Source organism: Pseudophryne corroboree, chromosome 3, assembly GCF_028390025.1.
Source record: "Pseudophryne corroboree isolate aPseCor3 chromosome 3, aPseCor3.hap2, whole genome shotgun sequence".
In the NCBI taxonomy this organism is placed as follows: domain Eukaryota; kingdom Metazoa; phylum Chordata; class Amphibia; order Anura; family Myobatrachidae; genus Pseudophryne; species Pseudophryne corroboree.
In genome coordinates this window covers 252309241-252332608 of record NC_086446.1, presented here as the reverse complement: position 1 = coordinate 252332608, position 23368 = coordinate 252309241, and the positions used below count along the sequence as shown (strand labels likewise).

Sequence of the window (23368 nt, the reverse complement as noted above, 5' to 3'; positions counted from 1 at the left end):
TTGTCTGGGATGGTAACTGCAAGCAAATGCAGAATGTAATGGAAACAGCTGGAGACTTAACTGTGGAATACTATAAGTGTTCAGAATACCGTAGCTAGGTGTGACAGGGATCCATCAGCATAGTGATAAACAGACTGTGGGTGTAGGCTTAACCATAAGAGAGTACTGTAAGGACTGGAATGCAACATAATACTTTAGCACAGGTGAGAAGCAGCTGATGGGTGAGTACACCGATCAGAACAGGACTTGAATGCAGTACAAGAATGTAGCACTATGACTACTGCTGTTGGTAATGAAGGTCCACAGAAATTGAGATACAGTATACTTGGCACTTTATTTGGGCAGCAGAGTGATAACACAGAAGTATAACACAGGGACTCAGAGTTGGATTCCAAAGCATTAGGTTTGCAGAGTTAACACAGCAGTGCAATAAACCAGGAATGCCAGCAGGCACAGATGAGATCTGCAGTTGAAGCATATGCACAACATAGAGTAAATCCTATAGAAGCAAGGTATCCTATAAGCAGCACAGTCAATTAGTTGAGAGTCTTTAGGTACTTGATTAGGCAAGGTAGGGCAAGACAAGGTATTGTTCTGGGACCGGCTTGCAAAATTTCCAAACAAGATTCTTTGCACAAGAATCAGGTACTGACAAAAGGAAAAACAGGAAAATCAGGTAATATCATAGGCAAGGCAGTGCAGGGCTGGTTGCCTTTTAACAGCAGCAGAGACCAAAGGCCACATGCCAGGGAGACTCGCCCCCTTAATAACAGAATACATAACAGATGTAAGGCTGCATACACAGAGTCATCCCAGCTGCTACTTAAAGCTGGGACCAGGAACAGAGCAGCAACTGCTGGAACCATCATCCCCCGTGGCTGGCATAATGTGGCATCCTGGTTGCCTGGCAATGACTCGGACCCTCTGTAGTGGAAAGCCACAGTGATGGCTTATAACAGGTTTGTTGTATAGCTTTGGATGGCTTGTTGCTGCTCCTCCGTCTGCAGAAGCATATAAAGGGTGTAATTCAACCTTGTTACTACATCTTGCATCAGCTGATGGCAAAGCAAATTGAACTGTTCTTGCAGCCACTGCATTCTCCTACATGCTATTGTTAAATACTGAAAAGTCCCAAATTTTTGGGCTCATAGACAGTATCTCACACACAACCCTTTCTTAAAAAACTGTGTATTACAAAGTTGAGTGTCTGAGCAAAACATGAAATGTGTTCCAATTCACCCAGCTGTAATGCTCTCACTATATTTGTGGCATTATTAGAAATCACAAATCCTGAGGAGAGTCCAAGTGGGGTAAGCTATTTTGATATGGCACCCATTCGTTTTTCTAACAGGTTGTCAGTGGTGTTCCTCTTAGTGATGCCTGTGATAAAGGGAGTAGCCTGTCTCTGAATGATCTGATGTTGATTGTTAGATACTGTTGCTGTTCCTGATTATGATGATGATGATTTACCCACCCAGTGGCCTGTCACAGTCATGTAATCTTTCATTTGCCCAGTTTTTCTTGTCCACATACCTATGGTTAAGAGGACATTGTAGGCCAATAATTAGGTTTTTTAATGTCCTCGTACAGGCAAGGAATTGCTTTTCTAGTAAAATGGAACCAAGAGGGCATTTGGTAGCGGGGACACAGGACTTCAATTAACTGTTTAACACCTGCTGCATTAATGGTGGATATTGGATGCGGATCTATTGCTAGCATAGCCATCATGGTGTCAGTGATTTTCTGTACGAAAGGGTGACAGCTGTCATACTTACTTGCTCTTGTACAGGATTGTTTAACAGTCAATTGTTGTTTCTTGGTCTCTTCTGGGATGAAGCCCCCCCACCACCACCAACAGCAGCAGGCCTTGTACTCAAGGATTCTTCTGAGGAATCCAGGATAGGGGAGGAGTCACCTAGCCTTATCAAAATGGATGCAGAACTATCTCAGATTATTAGTTAGGATATTGATGATAAAGGTGTTGGCGGTGGAGATTGCAGGTGCTGGTATCCAGCTGAGATAAGGGAGGGAGATGATGCTGGACTGCTTATTATTTTTTTCCGCACAAGTTTCTGATTTTCCCCATAACTTTCCTTGGACTTGTAGCAAATAATGTAACAGGGAGGAGGTTCCTAGATGGTTAAGGTCAATACCTCTTACCTTTTCTTACTGTGGCTTTACAAATGCTACAGATGGCTAGACAATTGCTGTCAGGATTTGTGTAAAAATAATTCCACAAATAGAGATGGATTTTTTGGTCTTATGCCCAGGCATGGCAATGGCCTTCTTCTTATCACGGGCAATAACTGCTTTCACTAATGTCTGAGTTACACAAACAACATCCTCATCATCAACACCCTCATTAGAGCTGGCATCAGCTACACAAATAATCCTCTCATCCTGTTGCACTTCCTCAATTTCTTTGTCACCACCTATACTTCTGCTGCTCATCCCCACATTTGCAGAAGATGCAGAAATGGTGGAAGGAGGCTTCTCTAAGAATACAGAATCAGAAAGGTTGGGCTCACAATTAGCACTCGTGGACACACTTACAGTACACTCTCCTCAGGGATTTGTGAGGTTTCTGAATATACAGTTTGTTCTACTGCCATAGTGTTTTTATCAGCACTGATTTTCTGGTTTTCAATTTATTTTACTCTTCTTATAGACTCAGAGTGAGAAGGGCTTGAATCATCATGAAAGGCAGATGAAGATGCCTCACTGACAGTTTCAGAAACACCACGTGTAAATAAAGATCAAGGTCTGAGAGCCTTTCCATGCCACTGTGTGTGGTAATGGCATGTTGGCAATTTTATGTGTTTTTTTTTCTGCAGTAAACTTTCCCTTTATTAGAAGTGTTATTTTCTTTACCACTGTAAAATATTGTTTGTTTTTTATTTCATATGCCCTATCTTAAATCCCCTATTCCCTTGAGCATTGGCTTTAGTAGATGACGTTGAAGGACTAGTATCATCATGACTGGTGGCAGCAGATGCAGCGTTAGTATTTGGATGCTGCTTCTGCTTTTCTCTAGACTGATCGTTATCCATGTCGATAAACACACACTAGTTGTAAATAAAAACTATTGTATAGTATTTATTTTACTTTTTCACAAATAACACACTGCAGACTGACAGTGCTTATATTATGTGAATGCAGTGGGGCATGGCCTGCTAAGTCATAGTACTTATAATTATGTGAACAAATGCAGTGTGATACAGCATACACTAGTTGTACAAAAAAACAACTTTAAAAAAAAAACTTTTTTCACAAATGACAACTCACACTATGGAGTCACAGCCATGCCCAACTGTATGAACACAGTTGGGCATGGCCTGGCCCTGAACACACACTCTATTTTTTTATTTAGTTTTTTTAATGACATTTTTTGCGGTGGTTTTATATTTATTATTATTTTTTTCACACACTGTCGCAAGTCACGGCACTTATATTATTAACGTAGTGGCATGGCCTGGCCCTGGACACATGCAAGTTTTTTTTAAATAATTTTTTTCATTTATTTTTTTGGGGGGTTATATTTTTTTTTTTACACACTGCTGTGAATCACTACACATATAATTAATGCAGTAGCACAGCCTGGCTCTGAAAACGCACAAGTTTTTTTAAACACTGCTGCAAATCACTGCGCTTATTAAAGTAATGGGCTCATGCTGTGTAAAAAGTTAATGCTGTGACCAAAAATAGAACATGTGTGCAGCTTTAGGCAGCATTACTGGCAGTGACACACAAAAAAAAAGAACACCAGTGTGCACCAAGGGTTAGTGCGGCCACTGTATTAGGAGCCCATAGCTTGGCTGCACTGCGGACACCAGTGTGACTGATTGTGCACCATTAAAGGGTCAGTGAATAATGGCAAGAAAAAAATAATAATGCTGCCTTTAGAAGGAACTTAGGTGGAACACTGGTCTGTCTGCAGTGCACCAGTTAATATTCCCATAATTCAATAATGCCCTGGCAGTCTAGTGATGTGCTCTCTGTCCAACATCCTGTGTGAAATGGTGCCCGAATCACCGCAGGAGGTACTTATATTGAATCCAAAACATGCGAGATCCTACGCAGGGAAAATTAAGTTTTGCCTCATTTTGGAATCCGAGCAAGGTGGGAAAACTCTATCCGACACTTGGATTCCCTTGGATCCCGGAAGGTTGGGTTGGTTAAAGCATTATCCTGTTGTGCCATTACGGATTGCTGGACTTTCTGGACGCTGGTATTGCTTTGGGAAACAATCACTGGGAGCCAATGCAGGGTATTTCCCAGGGTGCTCTGCATCACAACACTTGCGGTTCCTTCTACCTGCACTGGTAGGATCTATTTCCATTGCAACATTACTTTATTTATGTCACTTGTTTGTACAATACATTTTGCTTTTAATATTTTACAACATACAGTAGTCCTACATTTGCTGAACTTCAAATTGATATCCAGTCTTGCCATAAGGTTTATCATAGCCATATGACTATTTTGTAAGCAAGGATCCGCGTCTATAGAGAGAATCCACTTTTTCTTTTGACCTTTATATAAAATCAAGCACTAGGCTCGTGGCCATTATGTATTTGGGCACAAGGCCCAAGAGCCTCTTTAGGTGCCACGGGGTGTTTGAGGGTTGACATCCCGACACTTTTCATTGGACAACCATTGGGAAATCAGTTAGAACAACCCCTATTTCCCCACCAAATAACCTCTGCATATTTTTTAAATAATAATAGAGAAATCTGAGCCCAGGTTCCCAGAAGCAGACATACTGTAGGGGTGATTTCATCAATACACTTGGTTTATTCTATTTAAAAGTGGAAATCTATCTAAGGGAGCGTGTTCTTGATGCCAACATTTATCTGTCATGTTCCTACTTATGCGGGAATTGCTAAACAGTTTCCTTTTTATACTGTAGTTGTAAGATAGCGCACACACCTGAATTAATGTTTGTATTTACATTTGGCAAGATGTAATAGGGCTGCAGGTTAGTTGTTTGGTTGGTTAGCAGATGGCAGTGGCGCACGCAGGGGGGGTTTCCGAGTACCTGGAAACACCCCCTGATGAGCCAACATTTAAATTTTTGAGACGGAGACAGTAGTGTCTCCGTCTCAGTAAAAGCCGCGATCGCGTACGCGACCGCGATAGCGGAGCTGCTGCAGCAGAGAGCTATGTAGCTCTGTATAAAGAGTGTCCCGGGGGAGCTGCTGGCTGCGCATGCTCAGCCACAGCAGCTCCCTCCATCTAGACAATTCTAACAGTCTGCTTCCGCCTCCCAGCTTCTGATGGTACAGTACTGTACAGTATATTTAAATATGTAGTTTATACACTTTACAGCATGTGAAGTTTGTGTGAATGTACAGTATATGTGTATGTGTGTTTCTTTGTGTGGTTGTGTATGTATGTTTGCATGTATATATGTGTGTCTGTATGAATGAATGTGTGTGCAATATATATATATATATATATATATATACACACATACATATATATATATATATATATATATATATACGCGTGTGTGTGTGTGTGTGTGTATATATATATATATATATTTATATATATATATACTGTATATATATATATATATACAAATGTGTGTGTGTGTGTATGTATATATATATATATATATATACACGTGTGTGTGTGTGTGTGTGTATATATATATATATATATATATGTGTGTGTATGTACTCACACATACACACGGAAACCCCGCCGACTAGATCCTGCGTTTGCCTCTGGATGGGGTGACAATTTACCTAATAAGAGTAGAATAACCTTGTGGGTGGGTGTTTTATTTTTTCCACAGGCTGCGTCAATGAATCCTAAATTGAGGAGTATACTATCAAAATTGGGTTTCTGAACCCAAAAACAACACTTCTTTAAGCCTAAATTTGCAAATGAGAAAATTTATATTTTCGCAGGAATTTAGCAAAAAGCGAGACACCAGGGTTGCAGAAAGAGTCCATCTCATTGAAGTTCTGGAAGGAGAGTGATGACTTCTACTATCACTTTGCATCCCGGTTCAGTTTCAGAGCGTATAATACACATGTGCGGCCGTCGTGTGTCAGGGGGGTAGATGGAAAGGATCTGTTCTACAATAGCCCATAGGTTCCAAAAAGAAAGCTAATGCCTTCTTCATATGGTGTTAAAGGCTGAGGCCAAGCTCCGGAATATAAAGTATTCTAAAGCTTCAGAGATCCAACAGTTTAGCAGCCCCCATAGAATCCTAAGGGGCTGCTTTGTAGTCGGAAATTGTTTTTTTTATTGGGGATATCCCACAAATTTACTTGAATAAATATACCCCATAAGGATATATATGATCATCTAATCTAAGTATATTAAGAGTGCATAAAAATAGGGTAATTCTTTACACATAGGTCTTCACAAATAATATATGCATTACACTTAGAAGTAAGTAATTAATGTTCTGTTGCGGAACAGCAGTGAATTTATTAAATCAGCTACCATAGAAAAAGCTGTGTAATATGTGTAACCCTGATTTAGGGTTTAAACAACACTTATACTGAGGTAGTTATAATATGGTGACTAAAATGGAGTATAAGCATATATATTATTCATATAAAAGTTAATGGATGTTGTAATACTGTATGCATGTTTTGAGGTAAATAATACAGTTCACATATATGTCATTGTATGTACATTGATGTAAATGTAGTGGTGAATACAATTAAGGCTTATTTTATGTTTTCACAGTGTATCTAAAGGGTTAATGTCCTTGTGCTCCTAACTGTCAATCACCTAGTGGGGTGATTGCCAGTGGGCGGGGCATCACCTCAGAGTGGGTCATGTGACTACTAGAGAGGGGTGGAGAGGTGCTGTGAGTGTAGCTGGGGGAGAGACTGCATATCCCTTGGTGAGAGGACATCGTTTTTTGCTGCTCCGGCCGTCGCCCGCATTAGAGCTGAGCGGTATACATGGTGGCGGCCGGAGGGGGCTTAGTGTGTGTAGCCAGAACAGGGCTTCCTTACTGTAAAGGTGGTGACAGCAGCATTGAGACTCAGCACTGTTCATAGAACCCGGCATTAGCGCTAGTCAACTCACCCAGCAGTATTGGAAGGGCGCAACGGTGACAGGGAGACAGAGAGGGTTCCTTCCTACCTATTACTGGCACAGACTCTGACAGCCACAACAAAGAAGCCAGGACCAGCAGCAGAGGCTCCATTCTGTGTGGCTGTAAGTGTAAGGGAGGAGTCGGGGGAGCATCCTGCAGCAGCATCACTAGATGGTAGAAGTGTGAGTGCATAATCCAGCCATTTATATTACCCCTACACTAAGCCATAGGTGACTATGGTACATAGTCAATTTCATATTGGGACTAAGGACTCCTGGGCTAGGCCACAATAATGGCTATTAAGCAGGAGGATAGTAATGGGTCACAGTAGTCAGAGTGACCTATAATTACAGTTCCATGTATGGCTTAATCATAGTGCTAAGGAGAAGGTAGAGAGCACTGGGTATATATATGTAACAGGAGGAGTGGAGTGAAACTTGAACTGTTTAACACTTCATAAATAGTTTAATAGCTCCCCCATATATCAGCATCACATCAGTCAAAGGAGAGCCAGAGACATTGTTCCGCAGCGCTAAATAGAAAGTAACACCCAAAAGCTGCCACCTAATGTGTGTATTTATGCCCCTGAATTAGCAGAATTAGAGTCAAGGACATTAAAGGTAGCCATACTACAGTGACATTGGATGGATGTTAAAGCCTCTTAGCCACAAAGGATTAGAATATCATCCCGATTCAAGGACTAGCTTGTGGCACTTTAATACAACTGTGTTATATGTATATTCGTGAACCCGTAAGAAGGACTGACACGTAAGAGACTATTAGTTTTAAAGTTAAAGGATTTGAGCTCGCTGTGACTATGATAAGAGAAACCATCTCTTGCAGATATATTTAATATAGACTCATCCTAAGAGACAACAATAATTTGAGGCATACAGGAATCGAAAAGCTATATATGCTCCTAGTGGGGTGATTGCCAGTGGGCGGGGCATCATCTCAGCAGTGCCTCCAAATGTAACCCTACCCTCAATACCTTGAACGAGAGCTGTCTATGTATTCTATTAAGGGATGGTTACCTAATAGCTGTGCCTCCACTCAAGCTATGTGTAGTATTTAACTACCGTTAAGGCTTGCTTGAGTAAGCCTGATCTCTATCCTTAGGGGATGATTCCCTTATATCATAGATATATTATCTAATATACCTGTCTCTTTCTTCCAGGATCTTCAGATCAACTTCCAGACGGACCAGACACACATGGAAAGTATAACACTTTAATGACCAGTACCAAATGGATTAAGTATACATTAACATTTAATCAATTACACATTCCCCTTTAAGTCATTAATCCATGCTAACCCCCTGTCAATTAGGCCTATACACAGTACCTGCATGCAATACAACAAATCCTTTTTCTTTTCAAGACACCCTTAGGTGTTAGAGTGACCCGGGTACTCTTAATATGATAGTGCACTATAAGGGCCCAAAAACTTCCTAAAAATAACAGCAGTTAATACAGAATGTCTGACACTATGTTTTAGTATCAACTATCAGAACTGATAGTTCAGATAAAGAGAAAGATGTTTGGCTCAGTCTACTTATGGTAGCGATTACTTTCTCCTATAAGGTTACTTATAGTTCCTCCTTGGCAGATAACAGAAAGTATCTATTTAGCTCATAGATAGTAACATCAACAGTTGATTACCAAGGAATCTGTATCCTTTCCTCAGTAAAAATGTTACCGTAGTTGTCCAGTATTAAACTAAACTCCTAAGAAGCTGGTATGATAAACCTTTGTTATGCTGCGTTCTTATGTCCATTTGAAATAGCTGATGCTTTCTATATTTCAGAGCATATATAGCTTTTCGATTCCTGTATGCCTCAAATTATTGTTGTCTCTTAGGATGAGTCTATATTAAATATATCTGCAAGAGATGGTTTCTCTTATCATAGTCACAGCGAGCTCAAATCCTTTAACTTTAAAACTAATAGTCTCTTACGTGTCAGTCCTTCTTACGGGTTCACGAATATACATATAACACAGTTGTATTAAAGTGCCACAAGCTAGTCCTTGAATCGGGATGATATTCTAATCCTTTGTGGCTAAGAGGCTTTAACATCCATCCAATGTCACTGTAGTATGGCTACCTTTAATATCCTTGACTCTAATTCTGCTAATTCAGGGGCATAAATACACACATTAGGTGGCAGCTTTTGGGAGTTACTTTCTATTTAGCGCTGCGGAACAATGTCTCTGGCTCTCCTTTGACTGATGTGATGCTGATATATGGGGGAGCTATTAAACTATTTATGAAGTGTTAAACAGTTCAAGTTTCACTCCACTCCTCCTGTTACATATATATACCCAGTGCTTTCTACCTTCTCCTTAGCACTATGATTAAGCCATACATGGAACTGTAATTATAGGTCACTCTGACTACTGTGACCCATTACTATCCTCCTGCTTAATAGCCATTATTGCGGCCTAGCCCAGGAGTCCTTAGTCCCAATATGAAATTGACTATGTACCATAGTCACCTATGGCTTAGTGTAGGGGTAATATAAATGGCTGGATTATGCACTCACACTTCTACCATCTAGTGATGCTGCTGCAGGATGCTCCCCCGACTCCTCCCTTACACTTACAGCCACACAGAATGGAGCCTCTGCTGCTGGTCCTGGCTTCTTTGTTGTGGCTGTCAGAGTCTGTGCCGGTAATAGGTAGGAAGGAACCCTCTCTGTCTCCCTGTCACCGGTGCGCCCTTCCAATACTGCTGGGTGAGTTGACTAGCGCTAATGCCGGGTTCTATGAACAGTGCTGAGTCTCAATGCTGCTGTCACCACCTTTACAGTAAGGAAGCCCTGTTCTGGCTACACACACTAAGCCCCCTCCGGCCTCCACAATGTATACCGCTCAGCTCTAATGCGGGCGACGGCCGGAGCAGCAAAAAACGATGTCCTCTCACCAAGGGATATGCAGTCTCTCCCCAGCTACACTCACAGCACCTCTCCACCCCTCTCTAGTAGTCACATGACCCACTCTGAGGTGATGCCCCGCCCACTGGCAATCACCCCACTAGGTGATTGACAGTTAGGAGCACAAGGACATAGAGATGAGCGCCTGAAATTTTTCGGGTTTTGTGTTTTGGTTTTGGGTTCGGTTCCGCGGCCGTGTTTTGGGTTCGAACGCGTTTTGGCAAAACCTCACCGAATTTTTTTTGTCGGATTCGGGTGTGTTTTGGATTCGGGTGTTTTTTTCAAAAAACACTAAAAAACAGCTTAAATCATAGAATTTGGGGGTCATTTTGATCCCAAAGTATTATTAACCTCAAAAACCATAATTTACACTCATTTTCAGTCTATTCTGAATACCTCACACCTCACAATATTATTTTTAGTCCTAAAATTTGCACCGAGGTCGCTGTGTGAGTAAGATAAGCGACCCTAGTGGCCGACACAAACACCGGGCCCATCTAGGAGTGGCACTGCAGTGTCACGCAGGATGTCCCTTCCAAAAAACCCTCCCCAAACAGCACATGACGCAAAGAAAAAAAGAGGCGCAATGAGGTAGCTGTGTGAGTAAGATTAGCGACCCTAGTGGCCGACACAAACACCGGGCCCATCTAGGAGTGGCACTGCAGTGTCACGCAGGATGGCCCTTCCAAAAAACCCTCCCCAAACAGCACATGACGCAAAGAAAAAAAGAGGCGCAATGAGGTAGCTGTGTGAGTAAGATTAGCGACCCTAGTGGCCGACACAAACACCGGGCCCATCTAGGAGTGGCACTGCAGTGTCACGCAGGATGTCCCTTCCAAAAAACCCTCCCCAAACAGCACATGACGCAAAGAAAAAAAGAGGCGCAATGAGGTAGCTGTGTGAGTAAGATTAGCGACCCTAGTGGCCGACACAAACACCGGGCCCATCTAGGAGTGGCACTGCAGTGTCACGCAGGATGGCCCTTCCAAAAAACCCTCCCCAAACAGCACATGACGCAAAGAAAAAAAGAGGCGCAATGAGGTAGCTGTGTGAGTAAGATTAGCGACCCTAGTGGCCGACACAAACACCGGGCCCATCTAGGAGTGGCACTGCAGTGTCACGCAGGATGGCCCTTCCAAAAAACCCTCCCCAAACAGCACATGACGCAAAGAAAAAAAGAGGCGCAATGAGGTAGCTGTGTGAGTAAGATTAGCGACCCTAGTGGCCGACACAAACACCGGGCCCATCTAGGAGTGGCACTGCAGTGTCACGCAGGATGTCCCTTCCAAAAAACCCTCCCCAAACAGCACATGACGCAAAGAAAAAAAGAGGCGCAATGAGGTAGCTGTGTGAGTAAGATAAGCGACCCTAGTGGCCGACACAAACACCGGGCCCATCTAGGAGTGGCACTGCAGTGTCACGCAGGATGTCCCTTCCAAAAAACCCTCCCCAAACAGCACATGACGCAAAGAAAAAAAGAGGCGCAATGAGGTAGCTGACTGTGTGAGTAAGATTAGCGACCCTAGTGGCCGACACAAACACCGGGCCCATCTAGGAGTTGCACTGCAGTGTCACGCAGGATGTCCCTTCCAAAAAAAACCTCCCCAATCAGCACATGATGCAAAGAAAAAGAAAAGAAAAAAGAGGTGCAAGATGGAATTGTCCTTGGGCCCTCCCACCCACCCTTATGTTGTATAAACAAAACAGGACATGCACACTTTAACCAACCCATCATTTCAGTGACAGGGTCTGCCACACGACTGTGACTGATATGACGGGTTGGTTTGGACCCCCCCCAAAAAAGAAGCAATTAATCTCTCCTTGCACAAACTGGCTCTACAGAGGCAAGATGTCCACCTCATCTTCACCCTCCGATATATCACCGTGTACATCCCCCTCCTCACAGATTATCAATTCGTCCCCACTGGAATCCACCATCTCAGCTCCCTGTGTACTTTGTGGAGGCAATTGCTGCTGGTCAATGTCTCCGCGGAGGAATTGATTATAATTCATTTTAATGAACATCATCTTCTCCACATTTTCTGGATGTAACCTCGTACGCCGATTGCTGACAAGGTGAGCGGCGGCACTAAACACTCTTTCGGAGTACACACTTGTGGGAGGGCAACTTAGGTAGAATAAAGCCAGTTTGTGCAAGGGCCTCCAAATTGCCTCTTTTTCCTGCCAGTATAAGTACGGACTGTGTGACGTGCCTACTTGGATGCGGTCACTCATATAATCCTCCACCATTCTATCAATGTTGAGAGAATCATATGCAGTGACAGTAGACGACATGTCCGTAATCGTTGTCAGGTCCTTCAGTCCGGACCAGATGTCAGCATCAGCAGTCGCTCCAGACTGCCCTGCATCACCGCCAGCGGGTGGGCTCGGAATTCTGAGCCTTTTCCTCGCACCCCCAGTTGCGGGAGAATGTGAAGGAGGAGATGTTGACAGGTCGCGTTCCGCTTGACTTGACAATTTTGTCACCAGCAGGTCTTTCAACCCCAGCAGACCTGTGTCTGCCGGAAAGAGAGATCCAAGGTAGGCTTTAAATCTAGGATCGAGCACGGTGGCCAAAATGTAGTGCTCTGATTTCAACAGATTGACCACCCGTGAATCCTTGTTAAGCGAATTAAGGGCTGCATCCACAAGTCCCACATGCCTAGCGGAATCGCTCCCTTTTAGCTCCTTCTTCAATGCCTCCAGCTTCTTCTGCAAAAGCCTGATGAGGGGAATGACCTGACTCAGGCTGGCAGTGTCTGAACTGACTTCACGTGTGGCAAGTTCAAAGGGCATCAGAACCTTGCACAACGTTGAAATCATTCTCCACTGCACTTGAGACAGGTGCATTCCACCTACTATATCGTGCTCAATTGTATAGGCTTGAATGGCCTTTTGCTGCTCCTCCAACCTCTGAAGCATATAGAGGGTTGAATTCCACCTCGTTACCACTTCTTGCTTCAGATGATGGCAGGGCAGGTTCAGTAGTTTTTGGTGGTGCTCCAGTTTTCTGTACGTGGTGCCTGTACGCCGAAAGTGTCCCGCAATTCTTCTGGCCACCGACAGCATCTCTTGCACGCCCCTGTCGTTTTTTAAAAAATTCTGCACCACCAAATTCAAGGTATGTGCAAAACATGGGACGTGCTGGAATTGGCCCAGATTTAATGCACACACAATATTGCTGGCGTTGTCCGATGCCACAAATCCACAGGAGAGTCCAATTGGGGTAAGCCATTCCGCGATGATCTTCCTCAGTTGCCGTAAGAGGTTTTCAGCTGTGTGCGTATTCTGGAAAGCGGTGATACAAAGCGTAGCCTGCCTAGGAAAGAGTTGGCGTTTGCGAGATGCTGCTACTGGTGCCGCCGCTGCTGTTCTTGCGGCGGGAGTCCATACATCTACCCAGTGGGCTGTCACAGTCATATAGTCCTGACCCTGCCCTGCTCCACTTGTCCACATGTCCGTGGTTAAGTGGACATTGGGTACAGCTGCATTTTTTAGGACACTGGTGACTCTTTTTCTGAGGTCTGTGTACATTTTCGGTATCGCCTGCCTAGAGAAATGGAACCTAGATGGTATTTGGTACCGGGGACACAGTACCTCCAACAAGTCTCTAGTTGGCTCTGCAGTAATGATGGATACCGGAACCACGTTTCTCACCACCCAGGATGCCAAGGCCTCAGTTATCCGCTTTGCAGTAGGATGACTGCTGTGATATTTCATCTTCCTCGCAAAGGACTGTTGAACAGTCAATTGCTTACTGGAAGTAGTACAAGTGGGCTTACGACTTCCCCTCTGGGATGACCATCGACTCCCAGCGGCAACAACAGCAGCGCCAGCAGCAGTAGGCGTTACACGCAAGGATGCATTGGAGGAATCCCAGGCAGGAGAGGACTCGTCAGAATTGCCAGTGACATGGCCTGCAGGACTATTGGCATTCCTGGGGAAGGAGGAAATTGACACTGAGGGAGTTGGTGGGGTGGTTTGCGTGAGCTTGGTTACAAGAGGAAGGGATTTACTGGTCAGTGGACTGCTTCCGCTGTCACCCAAAGTTTTTGAACTTGTCACTGACTTATTATGAATGCGCTGCAGGTGACGTATAAGGGAGGATGTTCCGAGGTGGTTAACGTCCTTACCCCTACTTATTACAGCTTGACAAAGGGAACACACGGCTTGACACCTGTTGTCCGCATTTCTGGTGAAATACCTCCACACCGAAGAGCTGATTTTTTTGGTATTTTCACCTGGCATGTCAACGGCCATATTCCTCCCACGGACAACAGGTGTCTCCCCGGGTGCCTGACTTAAACAAACCACCTCACCATCAGAATCCTCCTGGTCAATTTCCTCCCCAGCGCCAGCAACACCCATATCCTCCTCATCCTGGTGTACTTCAACACTGACATCTTCAATCTGACTATCAGGAACTGGACTGCGGGTGCTCCTTCCAGCACTTGCAGGGGGCGTGCAAATGGTGGAAGGCGCATGCTCTTCACGTCCAGTGTTGGGAAGGTCAGGCATCGCAACCGACACAATTGGACTCTCCTTGAGGATTTGGGATTTCAAAGAACGCACAGTTCTTTGCGGTGCTTTTGCCAGCTTGAGTCTTTTCAGTTTTCTAGCGAGAGGCTGAGTGCTTCCATCCTCATGTGAAGCTGAACCACTAGCCATGAACATAGGCCAGGGCCTCAGCCGTTCCTTGCCACTCCGTGTGGTAAATGGCATATTGGCAAGTTTACGCTTCTCCTCCGACAATTTTATTTTAGGTTTTGGAGTCCTTTTTTTACTGATATTTGGTGTTTTGGTTTTGACATGCTCTGTACTATGCCATTGGGCATCGGCCTTGGCAGACGACGTTGCTGGCATTTCATCGTCTCGGCCATGACTAGTGGCAGCAGCTTCAGCACGAGGTGGAAGTGGATCTTGATCTTTCCCTAATTTTGGAACCTCAACATTTTTGTTCTCCATATTTTAATAGGCACAACTAAAAGGCACCTCAGGTAAACAATGGAGATGGATGGATTGGATACTAGTATACAATTATGGACGGGCTGCCGAGTGCCGACACAGAGGTAGCCACAGCCGTGAACTACCGCACTGTACTGTGTCTGCTGCTAATATATAGACTGGTTGATAAAGAGATAGTATACTCGTAACTAGTATGTATGTATAAAGAAAGACAAAAAAACCACGGTTAGGTGGTATATACAATTATGGACGGGCTGCCGAGTGCCGACACAGAGGTAGCCACAGCCGTGAACTACCGCACTGTACTGTGTCTGCTGCTAATATATAGACTGGTTGATAAAGAGATAGTATACTCGTAACTAGTATGTATGTATAAAGAAAGAAAAAAAAACCACGGTTAGGTGGTATATACAATTATGGACGGGCTGCCGAGTGCCGACACAGAGGTAGCCACAGCCGTGAACTACCGCACTGTACTGTGTCTGCTGCTAATATATAGACTGGTTGATAAAGAGATAGTATACTCGTAACTAGTATGTATGTATAAAGAAAGAAAAAAAAAACACGGTTAGGTGGTATATACAATTATGGACGGGCTGCCGAGTGCCGACACAGAGGTAGCCACAGCCGTGAACTACCGCACTGTACTGTGTCTGCTGCTAATATATAGACTGGTTGATAAAGAGATAGTATACTCGTAACTAGTATGTATGTATAAAGAAAGAAAAAAAAACCACGGTTAGGTGGTATATACAATTATGGACGGGCTGCCGAGTGCCGACACAGAGGTAGCCACAGCCGTGAACTACCGCACTGTACTGTGTCTGCTGCTAATATATAGACTGGTTGATAAAGAGATAGTATACTCGTAACTAGTATGTATGTATAAAGAAAGAAAAAAAAACCACGGTTAGGTGGTATATACAATTATGGACGGGCTGCCGAGTGCCGACACAGAGGTAGCCACAGCCGTGAACTACCGCACTGTACTGTGTCTGCTGCTAATATAGACTGGTTGATAAAGAGATAGTATACTCGTAACTAGTATGTATGTATAAAGAAAGAAAAAAAAACCCACGGTTAGGTGGTATATACAATTATGGACGGGCTGCCGAGTGCCGACACAGAGGTAGCCACAGCCGTGAACTACCGCACTGTACTGTGTCTGCTGCTAATATATAGACTGGTTGATAAAGAGATAGTATACTCGTAACTAGTATGTATGTATAAAGAAAGAAAAAAAAACCACGGTTAGGTGGTATATACAATTATGGACGGGCTGCCGAGTGCCGACACAGAGGTAGCCACAGCCGTGAACTACCGCACTGTACTGTGTCTGCTGCTAATATATAGACTGGTTGATAAAGAGATAGTATACTCGTAACTAGTATGTATGTATAAAGAAAGAAAAAAAAACCACGGTTAGGTGGTATATACAATTATGGACGGGCTGCCGAGTGCCGACACAGAGGTAGCCACAGCCGTGAACTACCGCACTGTACTGTGTCTGCTGCTAATATAGACTGGTTGATAAAGAGATAGTATACTACTAATATTATATACTGGTGGTCAGGTCACTGGTCACTAGTCACACTGGCAGTGGCACTCCTGCAGCAAAAGTGTGCACTATTTAATTTTAATATAATATTATGTACTCCTGGCTCCTGCTATAACCTATAACTGGCACTGCAGTAGTGCTCCCCAGTCTCCCCCACAATTATAAGCTGTGTGAGCTGAGCAGTCAGACAGATATATAATATATATAGATGATGCAGCACACTGGCCTGAGCCTGAGCAGTGCACACAGATATGGTATGTGACTGACTGAGTCACTGTGTGTATCGCTTTTTTCAGGCAGAGAACGGATATATTAAATAAACTGCACTGTGTGTCTGGTGGTCACTCACTATATAATATATTATGTACTCCTGGCTCCTGCTATAACCTATAACTGGCACTGCAGTAGTGCTCCCCAGTCTCCCCCACAATTATAAGCTGTGTGAGCTGAGCAGTCAGACAGATATATATAATATTATATATAGATAATAGATGATGCAGCACACTGGCCTGAGCCTGAGCAGTGCACACAGATATGGTATGTGACTGAGTCACTGTGTGCTGTGTATCGCTTTTTTCAGGCAGAGAACGGATTATAAATAAAAGTGGTGGTCACTGGTCACTATCAGCAAAACTCTGCACTGTACATACACTACTGAGTACTCCTAATGCTCCCCAAAATTAGTAAATCAAGTGTCTCTCTAATCTATTCTAATTCTAAACGGAGAGGACGCCAGCCACGTCCTCTCCCTATCAATCTCAATGCACGTGTGAAAATGGCGGCGACGCGCGGCTCCTTATATAGAATCCGAGTCTCGCGATAGAATCCGAGCCTCGCGAGAATCCGACAGCGTCATGATGACGTTCGGGCGCGCTCGGGTTAACCGAGCAAGGCGGGAAGATCCGAGTCGCTCGGACCCGTGAAAAAAAACATGAAGTTCTGGCGGGTTCGGATTCAGAGAAACCGAACCCGCTCATCTCTACAAGGACATTAACCCTTTAGATACACTGTGAAAACATAAAATAAGCCTTAATTGTATTCACCACTACATTTACATCAATGTACATACAATTACATATATGTGAACTGTATTATTTACCTCAAAACATGCATACAGTATTACAACATCCATTAACTTTTATATGAATAATATATATGCTTATACTCCATTTTAGTCACCATATTATAACTACCTCAGTATAAGTGTTGTTTAAACCCTAAATCAGGGTTACATATGTTAATGTTATATGGTCTTAAAGAATAATTGGATGCCTTTTTAAGCAAAAAGCACTAAGGGGTATATTCAATTAGCAGCGATAACGGATTTTTTGCGTGAAAAGTCCGGTTTTTGCGCCAAAAACCGGGCTTTTCCCGCGAAACGCAATTACAGCCTATTCAATTTTCCTGGAAAATTTATCGGTGATAATTTTTTCACTAATTTCACTTCACCTACTCTGAAGCAGGTGAAAAGTTGGGAAAAGTTACTATTTTAAGGAAAAAATGTTTGGATATGGTACAGAACTCCTGGGACACCCCCCTTAATGACTAATTAGGCACGTTGAGGTTTTTAATAATTTTTAATTGGCCAATAATGACATGTCATTTTTGGGGTGAAAAAGTACAAAGTGATGGAAATTGGGGTTCAAGGTATGGGACAGGTATATTGGGGTGCTTTATGAGTGGGACAGGTGTTTTTAGGCTTGCAGATGGGAGTAATCGGTCTGTTTCCACTTTTTTTTTTAAAGTACCCTAAAATGACCCAAATATATACTTATACCCATTTTCATGTACCCCAAATTTAATGAGAGCATTTATTTTGCTCAAAAAAACTTGCTTTCTATCATTTTTTTGCATTTTTTTAAAAAAATGCATATAACAGCCATTTCACACAATTTAAGTCCCCAAAAACTCTCTAATGTGATCTCTAACACACTTCTCTTCTGTTTTCCTATGTTAGTTTAGCATTTTTTGGGGTACAGGCTGATTTCCCCATTTTCACCTGTACTTTTCACTGCAAGAATTTTCAGGTGAAACCCATTTGGAATTAAATAGGTCGAAAAAGTGAGCAATTTTGCGGCAATTTTCGCCCGATTGCCGCGAAAAATTTTCGGGCAAAAAATTGCCGCGAATTTGCTGATAATTGAATACCCTAGATAGAATACTAATATTGCCCATTGTAATGTCTGATCCAAGGAGAAAAAGTTTTTTTCTTAGAGATGTGCGGTGGACACTTTTTCGGGTTTTGTGTTTTGGTTTTGGATCTGGATCCCCACTCGTGTTTTGGATCTGGATTGGTTTTGCCCAAACCACCCTTTCGGGTTTTGGTTTTGGATCTGGATGATTTTTGAAAAATCATAAAAACAGCTAAAATCACAGAATTTGGGGGTAATTTTGATCCTACGGTATTATTAACCACAATAACATTAATTTCCACTCATTTTCAGTCTATTGTGAACACCTCACAGCTCACAATATTGTTTTTAGGCCAAAAGGTTGCACCAAGGTTGCTGGATGACTAAGCTAAGCTACACAAGTGTGCGGCACAAACACCTGCGCTCTAAGGTATATATCCACAAATAATGTTTTCTTTCTTTCTTTCAATAATTTAGTAAAAAATTCCTTTATGTTATAAATGCGGGAACCTCTTAGTTAAAACTCACTGCATACATCTACATAATATAGAATCAAATATATTGCAGCAAGGTTACTTTAAGCTGTTTTTCTGGATGGATGGAGCTGTTTTATTGGAATTATTAAAGAAATATCTGTCTTTCAACTCAGCTACGTTTCAAGAGAAAGATACCTTTTGATGCACGCGTGAGAGAAATAAAACGTAAGTTGTGTGACACTAGATTCATACATGAGAACGACAGTTAAAAGACTGAAAGAAACCTTGATGTGCATGCAGGATAGATATGGAATGTAAGTGATCAGTGTCCATTCCTGAGTGTCCTGTGTGTGAATAAGAAGTTACGTTAAAGAGGCTTAAATACGGCCAGAAGAACAGCTTAAAGTAACCTTGCTGCAATATATTTGATTCTATATTATGTAGATGTATGCAGTGAGTTTTAACTAAGAGGTTCCCGCATTTATAACATAAAGGAATTTTTTACTAAATTATTGAAAGAAAGATAGAAAACATTATTTGTGGATATATACCTTAGAGCGCAGGTGTTTGTGCCGCCCACTTGTGTCGCTTAGCTTAGTTATCCACCTTAGAGCGCAGGTTTTTTATATTGTTGTATAAGTATATGTGGATGTAAGGAATAGGTGTGGTACCCCTTTTTAATTAACCAGCTGCAAAGAGGTGAAACAGGGAGCGCACGTGCAGGAACACCACAAAAATTAATTTAGGCACAAACACCTGGCCCATCTAGGAGTGGCACTGCAGTGGCAGACAGGATGGCAGTTTTAAAAAATAGGCCCCACAGATCACAAAAGGCAAAGAAAAAAGTGGTGCAAGATGGAATTGTCTTGGAAACGGGCGTATGTTGTTTAAACAGGACATGCACAGTTTAATAAACCCATCATTTCAGCGACAGGTGGTCCCCCTGGAAAAAGCTAGCCAAGTTCTACGAATCATAGCTAGCTACAAACATACCACCTCCATACTTGATTACTTTTCACATTATGAGAAGAGGCAAGAGGAAGAGGACAGGGTCATGAAGGTGATTCAAAATTAGAGCGGCACACACAATTAGGAACAACACACAGGCTTTCACCTCCACTCATATTGATGTGGAACAGAAAGGACTTCAACCAAAAAAAAATATATAATAACCACATTACTGGACAAACTGAAAAACTAGGGGCCAAAGCCTCCGAATTTGTACCCCCTTCTCCATTTTCAGGGATTAAGATAATCTCGGATTTAATGCTGGGATGCAAATAAACTGGTGTATACCACATGATCAAGATTGGATATTTTCCCCTCCACGTAGTCTGGAGACTTATTTCGTGAAAATCTTGTGGATTTCTTTTTTTCCATTTTTTTTATTGCATTTTTATTTACATATTTTGTGGCAGATACCTTATTTTCATTTTTCACAGCTCCCAGTTACATCAGTTACATGCATGTGAGCATACCTGTGTATCCCAGTTACACGCATGTGAGCATACCTGTGTGTCTTGTTTATTTTAATAATATTTTATTTTTAAATAAAGCAGCCCCTTAGATGTTTTAGCAGCCCCTCCTGAGCCCCAACAGCAGCCCCAGATGGGGAAAGTTGAGTTTGGGTGGGTCCGGTAAAGTACTAAGCACGACTATGCAGTGAATTTTTTTGTTATTGAGCCCCTGCCCTAGTGGAGCTTACCCCTCTACAGTTTAAACTCATTTAATACTATAAGTAGGACTGTGGGAAGAAGCAATGCTAACCTCTGTGCCCACAGCATGCCTCAGCCTGACAAGCCAGACATCTTCCTGGCTGTAACCTACCATGAGACTCCACACTGGGCCTTATTCAGTAACTGTTTGTGGCTCACAGGAGCTCCTGGCCATCTAGTGCTGCAGTGCAATGGAAAGCTGATGCAATGCAAGATCACTGAAACTCTGTTCTTCTAACACCACAATGTCTTGCGATAACTCTATGCAGCCCTTAGGAAAAAAAGAACCCTGTACAACAAATGTGCATCTTCTAAATAAATAATCCCAAAATGTGGAACATCAATAATAAATCAAAATTAAGGTTAACTAATTGGAGCCATTCATTTGCGTGAGTCCCTAACATGAAATAATTTAGAAGAACCTCTCTCTAATGCTCCTGCAGAAAATATCACTTTTATCTCTCCGGCAGTTGCGCTGGATTATGATTCAGTCTCTTCTGAGTCACACTGACTTTGGCTACAAATGTGGTCTCTCCCCACTTTATGTAAAAACACTTCGGCAAAATAGCAATTTCCATTTCCACCTTTGCAGTTATGTTTTCACAAATCTGTTTGTGATGTTGAAGCTTGTTTCATATCTGTTCTAGGCTTTCACTTAAACCTAAGATCAAGTACAGCAGCACCCCTCGAATTATACGACACCCCTGGGCTTATAAAGCATAGGCAGCCCTCTTGGAGAATTACACAGCACAGCAAACAGGCAACAGCACCCCTGGATTTAAATGGAAGTTGGACAGCACCCCTGGACTGATGGGGAAGAGGGGCAGCACCCCTGAAATGATGTGGCAAAGAAAAGACATGCAAGATGGAAGTGTCCTTATGTTGTATAAACAGGACATGCACACTTTAACAAACCAATCATTTCAGCGACAAGGTCTGCCACATGACTGTGGCTGAAATGATTGCTTTGCTTGGCCCCCACCAAAAAAAAGCAATTAAACTCACCTTGCACAAACAGGGCTCTACAGTGGTAATATGTCGTCCCCATCCTCAGATCCCCCCCTTCAGTGTTTACATCCTCATCCTCACAGAGAAATAATATTCAAACAAAACCATATCATTTAGGTGTCAGTGGACTGCTTACACTATTACCCAAAGTTTCTGAACTTGACAATAACTTATGATGAATGCGCTGCAGGTGACGTATAAGGGAGGATGGACTTAGGTGGTTAATGTCCTTACCCCTACTTATTATGGATTGACAAAGGCAACAGATGGCTTTACACCTGTTGTCTGGATTTGTGGAGAAATAATTCCACACCGAAAAGGTAGCTTTTTTAGTATTTTGCCCAGGCATGACAATGAGCTTTTTCATCCCATGGCCAACAACTGTCTCCACTGGTGCCTTATTCAAACAAACCACATCACCATCAGAATTCTCATCGTTAACTTCCTCCGCAGCACCAGCTATACCCATATCCTCCTCATCCTGGTGTACTTCTAGGGTGACATCCTCAATTTCAACACCAGCAACTGGACTGGCGGTGCTCCTCCCAGCACTTGCAGAGGGTGTGCAAATGGTGGTAGGAGCCTTCTCTTCCCATACAGTCTTGTGAAGGTCAGGCCTAGACATCGCAACCACGGACAGTGTCAGCACTCCTGTATTTTCACAACACCCGTGTAATAAAAAAGCATACAAGACAAGGCCCGTGTACATTTATTTTCACTGCATCCCTGTATTTTACAGCATACAGGGCCAGTGTACTTTTATTTTAACAGCAGCACCCCTGTATTTTGTACAGCATACAGGACCAGTGTAATAGTTTAACAGCAGCACCCCTGTATTTGTACAGCATACAGGATCAGTGTGCTTTATTTTAACAACTGCACCCCTGAATTTCTACAGCATACAGGGCCAGTGTAATATTTTAACAGCAGCACCCCTGTAGTTTTACAGCATACAGGACCAGTGTGCTTTTATTTTAACAACAGCAGCACACATGCATTTTTACAGCATACAGGGCCAGTGTAATATTTTAACAGCAGCACCCCTGAATTTTTACAGCATACAGGACCAGTGTGCTTTTATTTTAACAACTGCACCCATTAATTTTTACAGCATACAGGACCAGTGTAATATTTTAACAGCAGCACCCCAGTATTTTTACAGCATGCAAGACTCAGCCAGCACCCCTGTATTTTCACAGCATACAGGACCAGTGTGCTTTTATTTTAACAACAGCACCCCTGAAGTTTTACAGCATACAGGAGGACAGTGCCCCTGCCCCTATACAACACAGTGACAGCCAGGACAGCAACAACACCCATGTACAGCTGCAGCACCCCTAACAGTACATGAAACATCATTGACAGCCAGGACAGCACCCCTAACAGCACAGGTACACCACAGTGACTGGAGCAGCACCCCTACAGAGCACACACTGACCCCACCCAACACAACCACCCACAGAGAGAGAGGTCTGTCTCCCTCACTCTCCAAGTCTGGTGTGAAAATGGCAAT

General features: G+C 42.9%; 1 long non-coding RNA gene across 3 annotated transcripts; it reads left to right on the top strand.

The window, feature by feature from the left end:
* The first annotated feature begins 758 nt into the window (after positions 1 to 758).
* On the top strand, positions 759 to 22638 carry LOC135057665 (uncharacterized). 3 transcript variants are annotated; one of them, XR_010244282.1, is made up of 3 exons: positions 760 to 959; positions 2669 to 2761; positions 21495 to 22638. It is a non-coding gene; the product is annotated as an uncharacterized LOC135057665 (long non-coding RNA). The 3 variants fall into 3 exon arrangements; XR_010244283.1 differs by lacking the exon at positions 21495 to 22638 and adding an exon at positions 8247 to 8309; XR_010244281.1 differs by lacking the exon at positions 21495 to 22638 and having other exon boundaries at positions 759 to 959; positions 2669 to 2855.
* The last annotated feature ends 730 nt before the right edge of the window (positions 22639 to 23368 follow it).